Source organism: Sciurus vulgaris (assembly GCF_902686455.1).
Source record: "Sciurus vulgaris genome assembly, chromosome: 5".
Classification (NCBI taxonomy): Eukaryota; Metazoa; Chordata; class Mammalia; order Rodentia; family Sciuridae; genus Sciurus; species Sciurus vulgaris.
Window position 1 is genome coordinate 5,833,650 of NC_136465.1, and position 14,727 is coordinate 5,848,376.

The 14,727-nt window shown below is 39.2% G+C and overlaps 3 long non-coding RNA genes across 3 annotated transcripts in view; 1 reads left to right on the forward strand and 2 right to left on the reverse strand.

Moving 5' to 3' along the window:
• The window catches only part of LOC306660663, a 781,776-nt gene that overhangs the window by 324,894 nt on the left and 442,155 nt on the right, over nt 1-14,727 (reverse strand). The window lies entirely within an intron of this gene.
• The window catches only part of LOC306660668, a 50,607-nt gene that overhangs the window by 23,119 nt on the left and 12,761 nt on the right, over nt 1-14,727 (forward strand). The gene's annotated exons all lie outside the window — the stretch shown is intronic.
• Nucleotides 11,708-14,647, reverse strand: LOC306660667. The gene is made up of 3 exons (XR_013763706.1): nt 14,499-14,647; nt 12,871-13,057; nt 11,708-11,815 (listed from the first exon to the last, which is right to left on the reverse strand). It is a non-coding gene; the product is annotated as an uncharacterized lncRNA (long non-coding RNA).

The following is a 14,727-nucleotide window of genomic DNA, read 5'->3' on the forward strand; positions in this document are numbered from 1 at the left end:
CTGTATGACATAGAATGTGCTTAAGTGGCCAGGAGAAAATGAAGCATGGAGAGAGGCCTACAGCAGGGACAACTGGTCGCAGAAACCCACCTGCCTCTACCCATCCGGCTCCAATCTGAGAGATTTCAGGACCAGCTGGGAGAAACCAATCTGGCTGGGAACTCGGAAGGGCGGGGTGGGAGTCATGGTTTGGAGACTGAACCAAAGACCAGGAAATGTGGGGTTTGCAGCTGACATAGGGGAGTAAACAATGGCTCACCCACCACATGAGTCGTACCCAGGGGAACCCTGGGGGTGTGTCCTCAACATGGACCCGCGGGTACTGGGCTCTGGAAGTGCACTGACTTCAAATCTCCAAACCAATGAGCATTCAGCCGAGAGCCTGGAGCCCACCTAAGCCTAAAACCTGCCTGCAGGGATGCTCCCTAGGGATTGCCTCTCTCACTCCGGCAATCCAGGGTGTGGAGCTTCCCGATCCAGAGCACAGACCTAAAACTGCTAGAAGGGAACCTGAGAATATCTTGAATTTCAGTGAAAAGAATTCTCTGACTTTTCACCAAAATTATTTAAAATTCTTTTTCACTGTTTGATTGTGACCTTAATGGTACATGGACATTTATACAGTTTCCTATTTTTCTTCTTCTTATCTCTACCATTTTGAACTCTACCATTTTGAATATTTAGCATGGATTTTACATGGATTTGTTTTTTTACATGGATTTGTTTTTTTGTGAAAAAGGATGTTTGATTATTAGGTTTTAGTTTTGTTTTGTATTCTATTTTTTTATTATTATTTTTGATTTTTAATTTGAAAATTTGCTTTGCATATATATAGTATGTGTGTGTGTATATATATATATATATATATATATATATATATATATATATTTCTCCTACCTAGGCGTTTCCTTTGATTCTCTTCTTCTGCTAACAGCAAATCTCTATTATTCTCTTTCACTCTTCCTTTCATTTTGACTTCTGTCTTCTCTCCTTCTCCCTCTTGATTATCACATCCTGTATCATTTCTGTTCTCTCCCTTTCTAGCATCTGAACATGTAAACACTTTTGCATAATTGCTGTATTTATTATAGGCATAACTGATCATATCATTCCTGTTTTTTGTGATGATTAACATTGTAGATGTCATAGTAGGAACTATTTGGTTTAATGCTGTAAATTGTAACCAATTTAATGCTGTAAATTGTAAACCAAGAACTCCAATAACAGAATCCATTGATACCACAGTGGAAGAAATATCAGAGAAGGAGTTAGAATGCACATAGTTAACTCTATCTGCAAAATAAAGGATGATGTAAGAGAGCAAACACAGGTAGCAAAAGATCACTTAAATAATGAGAGATTCTAGAAAACAACAACAAATTCTTGAAATGCAGAAATCAATAAACTAACTTTAAAAATTCAATAAAAAGCATCACCAACAGACTAGACCACTTGGAAGACAGAACCTCAGACAATGAGGACAAAATACATGATCTTGAGAATAGAGATGACCATGCAGAGAAGATGTTAAGAAACCATGAACAGAACTTCCAGGAGTTATGGGACATCATGAAAAGACCAGATTTAATATTTACTCAGATAGATGTAGGTGGAAGATACAACCTAAAAGAATGCACAATGTTTTTAATGAAATAAATGTCAGACAATTAATGAAATAATGTCAGACAATTTCCAAAATCTAAAGAATGAAATGGAAAATCAAATGCAACAGGCTTATAGGACCCCAATGGGCAAAATTACAACAGACCCACATTAAGGCACATTATAATGAAAATGCCTAGTGTACAGAATAAGGATAAAATTGTAAAAGCTGTGTGAGAAAAATGTCAGATTACATTTAGGGGAAAGCAAATTTGGATCTCAGCTGATTTCTCAACCCAGACCTTCAACATTAGGAGGTCCTGGAACAACATTTCTGAAAGAAAATGAATGCCAACCAAGAATCCTTTATTTAGCAGAATTAAGTTTCAGATTCGAAGATGAAATAAAAACTTTCCATGATAAACAAAAATTAAAAGAACTCACAACCAGAAAGCCTACATCTCAGAATGTTCTAAGTAAAATATTCCATGAAGATGAAATGAAAAAAAAAAAAAAAGAAAAGAAAAGAAAGAAAGAGAATGAGCAAAGAGATGAACTACAATAAAGGAATAGTCAATCAAAGGAGAAACTAATTCTAATCAAAAACTAGAAATAAATCAAAATGACTCAGGACTCAAATTGTATCTCAATAATAACCTTGAACATTAATGGCCTAAACTCATAAATTCAAAGACATAGACTGGCAGATTGGATTAAAAAACAAGACCAAATAATACGCTGTCTCCAACAGACTCACCTCATAGGCACCAACATCCACAGACTGACAGTGGAAGAATGGGAAAAAACACATCACTCGCCTGGATCTCAAAAACAAGCAGGAGTTTCTATCCTCTAAAGTAGACCATGTTATGTGAGCTGTATTATGCAATTGTAATATTAACTTAATACATTTTTAGCATCTGTAGGGTTGTTTAGATATCTCCTTTTCCATTGACATGTTTTCTTGCTTTTTATTTGATTAGACTTGTTAGATTTTTATCAACTATTAGCTGTGTTATTTCTTTTCTATTTCACATGTTTCTGCTCCTACTCTTATCTTTTCCTCCCACTTCCTAATTTGAAAATAATTTGTTACTCTTACTTCTTTCTGCTACAAATACTTTGTTATAAGTGTCCATCTAAGTACTATTTCATCGCAGAGATTCTCAGATTTTAAGTTTTTATTATCACTTAGTTCCAAGCACCTTTTATTTAATTTTCTTGTGCTTTCTTATTTGACCTGTGAGATTTTTATAAGTGTGCCATTTAATTTTTAAGTAGTTGAAATGCGAGTATGGGGTTCTAGATATCTTAAGGTGATTGATTTCTAATGTAATAAATTATGCAGAAAAGAGTCTGCATGATCTCAAATTTTCATCATTTCTCAAAGTTAATTTTATGGCAGATTACAGTTTATTATCATTGATTTTTTACTTGTCAGTTTTGTGTGAGTTGTCTATAAATAACAAGCAGGTCCAGGTGGCTAATAATGTTAAGCCTTCTATGTCATTACTCCTTCCATCAACATGAGGGTGATAAAAACCTCCAAATATTATTGTGTATTTGTCTTTCCAGTTTTACTAATGTTTACTTCATGTATTTTGAAATTTTGTTATTAGGTACATACACATTTAGAATTGTTATACTTTCTTGAAGAACTTACCCTATTATGGTTATGAAATGTTTGCTTCATTTCTAAAAATACTTTTTCTTAAAATTTATTTTATATTAATAAATAGGTCTACTTCAGATTTCCCATGCTTATTTTACCCTTCTTTTGCTTTTAAACTCTTGGTATATGGATATTTATAGTGTGACATTGCTCGCTTTTTACACAACGAACATATATCTTTTAATTACAATACCTAGTTCATTTATATTTAAATTAATTATTGATATTGTTGAAAAAAAAAAAAAAGAACACCTGACATGAAGATCAGTAGGAAATTGTGTAAATATTAGGTTTATTGATGTAATATTTTGGAAAATGGGTTGAACAGTCCTGCTCTCAGGCTGAGAGAAGATTTCTGGAATGCTTTTATTGAAGTTGTTCATTGTCTCATTTATCATATGGCACACAGCAACAGATTTATTTTATTGTTTGTTAACACTTTTTATTTTGCAAATAAAAAATAATATATACCTATGTATGCATATGTGCATGTATAGTATATATTACCATATACAATCTCATAGGTATCCATTATGGTTTTAATGTGAAATTCTCCAATAACAAATAGTTCTGAATATTTTTTTCTTATGCTTATTTGCCATTTGATTCTCCTCTTCACTGAAATACCTCTTTATGGGCTTTGCTCATTTTCACTTGCAATATTTGCTAATTGTTGATTTTTCTAGTCTTTGTATATTTTGTAAACAAATGTTTTCTGACAGTTGAAAAAAAAAACAGAAGAATAAGAAGTCAGGTACAGAATGACAAATACCACACACTCTGACTTACATGTGGGTGCCAATGCTGATCTCATAGGAGGAGAGCAGAAAGGGGTGACCAGAACTTCAGAAGATGTGGGAGAAAGGGGAGTGTTAATAGGTACAGAGGTACAGTGGGAGAGGAGAACGACTTCTAATGTTCCGTAGAAAAGTAGAGTAACGAAAGTGGACAACAATTGACAGGCATTTCAAAATGACAAGATTCCAAATGTACCCCAAAAAAGAATTTACAAATATTTGAGGTGATTCATATATCAGTTGACCTGATCTGATTATGCATTGTTCATAACAATGTGTGATTGCTATTTGTCAAGAAAAATTATATGTATTATTTTATAGCTATTAAAAAATTTTAAAAAGTGAAAGGAAATGAGGAGGTATGAGTTTTAACAGGTATAGAGAAGATTTGATTATTAATACTAGAGATACTATGCCAGTTTAATCTAGAGGTCATTTGAACTCTCAAAACACCCTTCTGTATGAGTGCTGGGATTGGTGGTGCTTGTCAGAAATCCCAGTGACCCTGGAGCCTGATCCTGGAGGATTGCAAATCTCAAAAGAGCCTTAGCAATTTAGCAAGGCCCTAAGCAACTTAGCAAGACCCTGTCTCAAAATAAAAACTAAAAATGCCCTGGAGATGTGTCTCAGAGTTTAAGCACCACTGGATTAAATCATCAGTACTAAAAGACGAAAATAAAAAATTATTTTTTTCAAAACTTTTTACAGACTGCATTTTGATTCATTGTACACAAATGGGGTACATCATTTCGTTTCTATGGTTGTACATGCTGTAGATTTATACCATTCATGTACACAGGGTAATCATGTCTGTTTCATTCCATGATTCAAAATAAAAAATTAAAGAAGACTTTTTATAGTGTTTTGAATACCCAGTGCTTCAAGAACACTCTCAGGCCTTCATTTTGAATTTATCTTCTGGAATTATCCCCCTAGTACCCTGTGAATTGCTGATCCACAAGTAAGTCAACACAACAAGAGGTTCATGACTTCCAGGTGTGAAATATGGCTGATTGCTAAGAGGTAAGAAGAACAGTTGGGGACCAGAGTGAGTCATCTGACACAGACATCTGATCCTTCACACAAGTGTTGAAAGCATACATTGGAAAAAAGATAGACTTTTTAACAAATAGTGCTACAAAAACTGCACGTCTATTATCAGAAGAATGAAGAGTAGATCATTCTTACTGTAGACAAAAATCAACTCATAGTGGATCAAAGAACTAGGATTTCTACCAGAATCATTGCATCAGTCATAAGAAAATAAGAGCAATACTCAAACACATTGGTGTAGGCACTGACTTCTTTAGTAAACCCCCAAACCTAGACATAAAACCAAGAATCAGTACGTGGGATGGACTCAAATGAAAGAATTCTGCATAGGAACCAAGGAGGTGAAGAAAAAGACTATAGGATGGGAGGAAATGTTTGCCAACATTTCTTCCTAAAGCGGATCAAGAGTATATACAGAGTATATTGAGAACTCCAAAAAATTAGCATAAATGTAGCAAATAACCCAATAAATCAATGGGGAAAAGAAATAAAAAGATATGGTCCAATATTGAAAAAAAATCACACATATAAATGTGAGCCCACCTTAATATCAGGTCGGCTTAGGAACCTAGTTCCTAAAAAGACTCCTAAAGCACAAGAAGGAAAAATCAAGAATCAATAAATGAGATGGTTTTAAACTGAAAAGCTTCACAACAAAGGAAACAATCAAGAACATGAAGATAGCCTACAGAATGGGAGGAAGTATTTGCCAACTGCACCTCAGATACATTAATTTCCAGGTTACACAATGAACTGAAAAAAATGAACAAAAATATAATCAATCATGGAGATAGGAACTGAACAGACACTTCACAGAGGAAGAAATATGAATGCTCAAAAAGTATATGAAAAAATGTTCCACATTTCTAGCAAGAAATGCAAAAGGAAACATATATATGTGAAATATTTTCCAGCATCCTTAGCAATCAGGGAAATGTAAATCAAAACTACCCATAGAGAAGACTCAGAAGACCTGAAACTGTAAAACTAGTAAAATAAAAAAGGGGGGGGGGGGAGAAAACAAAACAAAATGGAAAAAAAAAAAAAACACTGAGATTTCAAATCACTCCACTTAGAATGAAAACCATGAAGAGTACAAATAAAAATAATTGCTAGTGAGAATGTGGGCTAAACCTATATGAATATATTCTTACTTGGACTGCATATTAGCATAAGAAAGCAGTGTGGAGATTACTAAAGAATAGGAAAGGAACCACCATATGACCCAGCTTCCCACTACATGGCATTTATAATAAGAACTAAATTTAGCTTATTATATTCATGTATGTTTATTGCTGGGCAATTCATGAGAGTCAAGTAATAAGGGCCTGCCAACAGATTAATGGATAAAGAAAATGTGGCATATATACACAATGAACATTGACTTAGCTATTAAGAAAATGAAATTGGGTTATTTGTTGGTAAATGACTGGAACAGGACACCATCATGCTAAATGAAATAAGCCAGAATCAAAAAGTCAAGGGTTAAATGTTGTCACTCAAATATGGAAAGAAGAGAGAAGTAAGGAATGTGTTAAAAGAATATCTCATGCCAGACCTTGATTTGAAATTTAAAAAAATTTAAAAAGGATGGTCATGGAATTTTGTGGTAAAACATCCCTGGGTTCAGTTACCAGTACCAAAAAAAAAAAAAAAAAAAAAGAAAGAAAGATGGAGGGACATAAAGAAGGGAGGGAAGGAGGGAGGATGGAAGGAATAAGAATAAAGAGAAAGCAAGATATAAGTAAAAAACCAAAAAAATAGAGGGACTTTTTTTTCATGTTCCACGTTTCAGGGTTCTAGCCAGTTCTCTGCAGTAATATTTGGATGTTGAACTTAGCTAAGGGGACCAGAGGAAGAAGGGACAAAAGCGTCCTCACTTCTGTGGAACATATTTTAACCAGTGTAATGGTGAAAACACAAAAATTGTTAAATCAGTATTTAAAGGTCAGGGGTGCAGACCAGGGCTGTGGGGTACACCGTGAATCCCCTCTCAGGCCCTCATGCAGGTGTTGCCTGGGGCTGTGATCTTGGCAGAGCCTTCTGATTTCTTGGCCTCTCACAGGCCATGGGAGATTCAAATCCTTAGGGATTTGGAACTGTGGACTTGGATGCCCCCATTCTGGTTTCTCTTCCCTGATAAATGTCCCAATCACCTCTTTGTGTGCTTGCTACTGTTCTTATGGTAGGTGGGGCCAATTACAGGAGATGAAACCCAGGACTCTGCTTTCTGGGCATGAAATCAGTCAGTGAGAAACATAACCAGCACACACGATGGTCCTTCAGTGCCTACAGGAGGAGTTATCAGGCTTTCAATCTATGCCTGTGATACAACTGCCAGATTGATAGTTGCATTTTTTGGAACATCAGTAGGTCTAGTTGAAAATTCAACTATTTAGGTGGGAAAATGGGAGGAGGACAACCCCACCCAGACTCTCACATAGGAAGTGGCATCCATTTCTACTCCCTGATTGAATGTCATTACACTTTCAAGAAAGAGTTCATATGGGATTGAATCTGGATTGATAAATGACCCACATCAAAGTGATGTAAACTTTCCCTAGTTTCAGACTCTCCACCATGGCACAGCTCCAGGCAATTCCATAGTATAGTTCCCCATAGTAGGGAAGAGAAACACCCAAAGACAAAATGTTGTGGGGTCTCCAGCACCATCAATTGCAGGGTGCTCTGAAAAGGATGTGAACATCTAGGATTTGAGTTCACAGTTGGCGTTTAACATTGACTCCATCCTGAAAATTCACACATTCTAGAACCTCAGTGAACATTCTTCAAGTCATTGAGGAAGATCTAGTTTCAGGGGAAGGAAGGAACTGAATGGCTTCACAGATGTCTTAAGATGGTCTAAGCTGCAGAGGTGTGTCCATGAGTACCAACACCTGAGCAGCTCTGCTCTACTCCCTTCCCATGAATGGAAAGTATGGCTCACCTAAGCCCTGATTTCAGGTCTCCACTTTTACTCAAAAACCATGATGTCTTCTCTTGTCAGGAGATTTACTGAAAATGAGGGACATGGAGATGGTGTGATGACATCATCTAGGGGAATAAAACATCTTCATACTTTAGTTTCCAGGAAATTTTCCCAACACCCACCTTTTTACCACACCCTCACATGCACACAGAATTATGCACCCCTCTGCTCATCACAGAAGCAGTCTCCACTGCACGGTCATTTCTCCACTGTGTCTGCTGAAGGTGAGGATCAGCTCAACTTCTGCACCTGGATGTGAAATTTCAGCACAACCCTGCCTTTGTCAGGTTCAGTAACTGCAGAAGCATCCTGGAGTTCTCCACACCATTCTCATTCAAGAATTGCATCCCTGAGGAAGGCTGACAATTCAGTACTCCTGATAGCACATTTGGTAGAAGTCATCTTTCCTGCCCCTCTCTGCATGGTTCCTTCTCATCCCTCTGCTGCCTGTACTCTTCCTTCCTTTCCTGGATGTGCATCTGGCATTCCATGTTGCTCTCACCAACGTGTATGAGAATGAACTCACACATGAGGTGGGGTTTCCAGCACAGGCATCCGTACATATGACACTCTGAACACCAGGTGAGAAACCAGGAAAGGTGAAGTCAAGCTTGCTATAATGAAAGAATGTATTTTGGATTCCTAAAGCTGCCTTGCCCAGACATCTGTTTTTATGTAACTCCATTTATTTAGGCTCAGATGTCAAGTGATCTCTCAGGGAGCAAATGGTGACACCCAGAAGACACTGTAGTGTGGAGAAGGAATGCCAGTTGGTGGGAGGGGCTGAGTGTGCTTTTGCCTGAATCCTCAAGATCAGTACTACAGGATAGACTGTGGAAGGAACTAACATCACCTGGTTACTGACTTGAGTAGAGACTCAGTCACTGGGTCCAACTTTGATGTTCAGAAGCAAGTTTTCCTCATTTGGGTCCCGTTTCTGAAAGAGGTATCCAGCACATTAGGGTGCCAGGAACTGTGAGGGGTTCAATGTTTCTCCTCCCTTGTTCCCACTGGGGTCACCTGCCTGGTGTTCACAAGCACCATCACCCTAGACACTGTCTTTGAATAGGGACACAGTGTCAGTGCCATCAGGGAGGAGGCAGAGCTCAGTTGCAGAATCTTCTCTACAGAGCCACAGCGTCTTTCTGGATCCTGGTCAGACCTGTTCCCACATATACTGAATGGCGATTGCACGTGAAGGACCTGTTGTGCTCCTTCCACAACTTCTGTGCTTCCCCAGTCGCTGACAGGAAGGATCACCGAGAGAGTGAACGGAAGCCTCAATGGCAGGCCTCAGAGTGAACACGATATCTTTAATCTGGGATACTCAATCTTGCAACCATTTTATGGTACAACAGAATACATTTTGACATATATTTATGTGCACAAAATGAATCATTGTCATGTTGAAAATATTTGAGACACCCAGGAGTTTCCAAGTCAGTCAAATTGAGCATCTATAAAATTTGGAGGAAGGAAATGACTTTGAAAGGGATCTGCAGAGCTAAGCACTCAAAGTATGGACACAATAAAATATGGGGAGTATTTCCTTAGAATTGAAACAAACTTTAAATATGCGTTGGCAACGATGTGAATAATCACAATATGTAGGAGCAAGAAAACTGCCCACAATGGTATCCATTGACACAATCTAGAGTCAAGATCTCCCATCTTAGACTAGGACACTCCTGGAAAGACAGAGGCTCCAGTGATCAGCCAGCATTTCCATGAAATCTCTCACTGGAAAACTGAAAGTCACTTGCGCCTCCTACTTACATTACAGTGTAATATATATGACTCCATTGTTTCTTATATGGACATTATGTGAAAACCCCCTTTTCCCATTGAAGGATACACTTTGGAAACCCCAATTGAAGTTACCCTTATTCAGGGTCAGCGTCTGTGTCTGTTCCAGCACTCTCTGCAATCCAAAAATGTGTACATGCCCCACCTTAGGAGGTTCCTATGACCCAGGTGCAGCCTACTCCCTGCAACACTGCTTCCTCAACCACAGAGTTCCCCCCAAGACACTTGAGACCAGATGGTGAGTCTTCCCTGTCATGGAGTGCCTCACTGCTTCTCACTGTCCTCAGAGGAGTCAGACAACTGAACGTCCTCATGGAGGGAACTCATGGGCACATGGGATCTGTGTCCCACAGACTTGTCAAGAAAGGGAGCACTCATAGCAGGAGTGTTGGGCTTTATGAGGGACAGTGAATGGGGATCTGTAATGAACCTGGAGCTCCAACAGTCATGGTGCAGTCTCCTGAAGACCATTTTGAGGGGCTGCCATGGAACCTAGCTGGCTGCTGGAGGACTGGACTTGGTGCAGTTTGGGGCAGGAATCAGAACATGGCCTTTCCATGGAGGGTGAAGATCCATGCTGAACCCCAGTGTGGAGTTTTTCTGTTTTCTTTGGGTGACATTTTGGTTCCCAGTCCACCTGTATCTGGCAGAGATTGCAGAGGTGTGTAAACCTGCATGCCTGATCTGCCAGTGCTCCAACATGGAGTCAGCCTGGGGCCAATTCTAAATTTCTTTGGGGCAATCTGGCCAGTCTTAACAGGATCCTGGGCAAGTCTCTTGCCCTGATGCTAAGTTTCAGGTCCTGGCCTTCTCTCCATGCTGTAGGCTGCTGGCAGGGCTGTTTTCTCCCATCAGGACACCAACATGCTGACTAGTGTTGAGCACCTGATCTGTGCACTGCCATTTAGAGGCACACTGGGCAACTCTAAAGGTGACACCCTCTAGATTTTCCTCTGCTCTCTTCACGTGGAGGGCAGTGTTCTGGATACTGGTGGGCTGGAGGTGACAGTGATAGCCACTTCATGTTGATCCTTGGGCCCACAAACTGAGTAGAAATCTACCTCATTACTTAGAAGTGATGTGCTGTAGGGAAGGTGGTTTTCTCTCCAGTATTCTTGGCAGCTTGGATGATTCAGGAACACAGGGCTCAGTACAGATACATTTCTGGGTATTTGCATCAGCAGAGGTCCAGTGGGATGCTGGAGGAAAAGAAAACAGAACAAGTTTATTAACATTGCTTTATGTCAAGTGAAATTAAAAACTACCTGAATAGGAAATGTACTAGAGAATATGAAGAATTGCAGTAAACAATTTATTAGCACCTTTAAATACAATGGGTGTTCCACCTCAGTGGTGATGAGCAGAAGACCAGTTACAATATCTACTTGACATGCTTCATGCCATGCTGGAAAATATCACATTCTTGATATTGGGCCTTATTAATTAAAATGTAAAATACTATATCATGCATTTCTACATGCAATGAGTCTGGGTAATGCTACTTTAAAGCCAGTGTGATGGCTGAGGAGTTTTCATAAGGAAACTCAGAGTGTTCACCCACTTGGATTATGAGTACTCCTGCATTGTACATTCCATCTTGTGAAGGAATTTGGTTAAACTCTTCCCACCTGCCCCACTGGACAAAATCATGAAAGAATAAAAGGAATCCACATGCCTGAATCACGCCTGAAAATCACACATGCCTGAATCACATTGGCCACTCTGAATTATCACAGATCCCTCAGGCAGAAAGGACATGGAAGAGGAGCAAATCAGGTGGAGACTGGGTGGAGACTCACACTCAGATTGACACAGGATTCAGTCCTTAGTTCCTGAAACCCCTGAGGTCTTCTATTTAATTTCTTGAGTAAAGCCTTCCTCTGCTGCTCCTCTTGCCTGCAATCAAACCATGGTGTTTGAATAAATCCTGGGGAGGAAAAAAGTTTTAGGTCCCAGTTCCCTTAGTGTTTGTTGTGATACACTGTGACCTTTTCTAGATCTGCGCTTTCCATCATATCAGACCCTGTCCGTAACTCCAGGTAAGCCTTCTCATTTTCCATTACATTGATTCACATAGACTTCATTGACTTTGTGCCTGTCACCATCATGTACCTAGAGGTGCCTGCATACTGCCTCTTCATGGATGCACTGGACAATGAACTCAGGATGTGTCTTGTGAGGAGGAGTCCTGGTGTATTTCTCTCCATTTTCCTGTCATTACATGGCAATGGCTACAATCACCACATAGAGAAGGAGAGACACCATTCCATTGAGTTCAGTGCACAAGACTTGGACCCCACTTTCCCCATGACTCATGTTTTTGTGGTCATTCTGTCTCTCAGGCTGGTTAAAGCCTTCTGAGATTCTCAGACTTCCTTTGTGCCTGGATCTCCTTCTCCTTCTTTGGGTCCAAAGGTTGTGGGGTCAGAGACCAACAGCACTTCATGGTCACATTCTGCTCCTTTAAGCATGTTCAAAGGCTTTACATTATTCACACTTCACCTGTGGTTGAAAAAGTCAAACTTTCAAGAATCAACACCACCACAGCAAGCTCTGCAATGTCAAGATTAAGATACAGTTTCACGTCTTAGTTTAGTATTGTTTCAAGATAGGACACGGTCCTCTGAACCAAGAATTCCTGAGATCTGAAGAACCTAGAAGGTTTTCTGGAATCACATGTTATATTGAGGCACTAGAAGGAAGAATTGGATGATCCAAGTTTGAGGACACTGAGCTAGATTTCAACAAAAGGATGAATAGGTCCCACATTGTTAGATAAAGTGTCTCCTCACATAAATGGAGTGGCCTAATCTACCTGTGAAGAGGTCCAGGCAGGGTCTCATGGGTTGGGAAAGGACAATTGAGAGGTAGAGGCAGAATCTTTGATTACCTAACTGAGACTCTGACCCATGTCACCACCTGGCTTTCCATTTGCACAAATCTCCACTGACCCTGGGATCCTCCTCCTCTGGCAGTGGCATCCTGGTCTTCACCTGTCCCTTCTGCTTGATGTTGATGCTGGTGCTTCTCATACTGGATTTGAATGAGCCTCTGGGTTGAAGGCTGTGAGGAACCATCTGCTCACTGCCTCATATTCTTGGAGTCAAGTCTTTCCCCCCATCCTGAGACTAGGATTTCCTGAGTAACAGAGAAAATACATTCATGAACACAGAAAAAAAGGATCTCTCTTGGGCTTTCCTCACAAGTGGCTGTTGAGTAGGTCCATGATCATTGATTAGATCAGTAGAACGGTTGGAAGGCAACTGGGTATGGGAAGAAAGGAGGAGAAGGGCAACTACTGAGTCTGAGCTAGAAGAGATGTAATTCCAATCTTTCAAACTCATGTTGAAATGAATGCATAATTTGTGTAATTAAAATAGCCAATTTTAAAAAAGGAAAGTTGTAGCTTCAATAACTACAACCACAAAAAGAAACAAAAGATGAAGGGAGGTTATCATAATATATACAATTAAAGATAAAAGGAGTTTCTACTGACCCCAGAGAAATTCAGAGCATGATTAGCATCTTTTTTTTTCTTTAACAAAACCTGTGACCATGAGCTGGAAATTCTAATAGAAATGGAAGGACTTTTCCACATATATGACCTACCAGAATTAACCTTGAAAAATATTTCAGACACTGTTTATAGAATTACAAAACACAAAATTGGGTCAGTGCTAATGATTATGCCAGAAGAGAAAAGCTGAGGACTGGATGTGTTCACCACTGAGTTTTACCAAACTTTGAAAAGCTTCCTATAGCAAGGCTTCTAAAACTCTTTGACACAAATGAAAGTAAGGACATCATTGCAAGTGCATTCTATGGGGAAGTAGGATTCTCCACGGAAACCTGACATAGGAAAAGAGAACAAAGACATGATAGATATTCAGTTACAGAGAACAGTGAAATTCCATCATTTTCAAAATAAATTAAGGGTAAAATTAAAGGACATCTCTTGCTAGAGTGAGAAAACAGCAGTTTCCTCTCAGTGTGGAAACTAAGAGAGGAAGATGACCACAATGTTGAAGAGGGATTTCAAGGGGCAGGGAAGGGGATGGGAATGAAGGGCAGAGGGGAGGGGGAAATGTATCACGGAAGGGTAGGTGCACATGACCAGGGCTCACATGTGCATGTGTGGAAATGTCACAGTGAATGGCATTAACTTCCTCAATTTAGCTGGGTTCATCACTATTATTTGAATATGAATGGTAAAAATCTCCAGTTTTCACACCCATTCGCTACCTGCCCACAGTATCAAAATGCAGGAGTAAATATGGTCTCACATTTTAATAGTTTTTAAGTGATTTAAATATAGAACAATTTAATTTATCCTCAGTAGAAAAATGAAACAATTCTAATTACAGTAAAATACATTCCATGATTGTATAAATATATCAGAATAGATTTTACTGTCATGTGTAACTAAAACAAACCAATAAAAAAGAAAAAAAGAATAGTTACAAGTTAAATAAAAGGACCCAGCCCATAGCTGAGCATTTAACCCTTCGGTATTTTGTTCTCTCCACTCTGTGAATAATTCCAGCAATAATCTGAAGAACATCAGGCAAAGGAAACCAACCAGAGATCCTGCTGTCCTGCTCTTTTCTGTCAGCAGACTGTCAGACAGGTGGCTGCTGGGCACACAGGACAGGAAGAGATGCAGCCTACAGGATGCCAGGGAAAGGCCAATGAGGGAGGGTCCCTGCCCTGGACATTTATACTGCCCCAAAGTCATGTGCTCTACCTCCTCAGCTAATGTACTTAACCTAATCCCAAAGGGAGGTTTTCCTGTTAATCAAAGACTCACA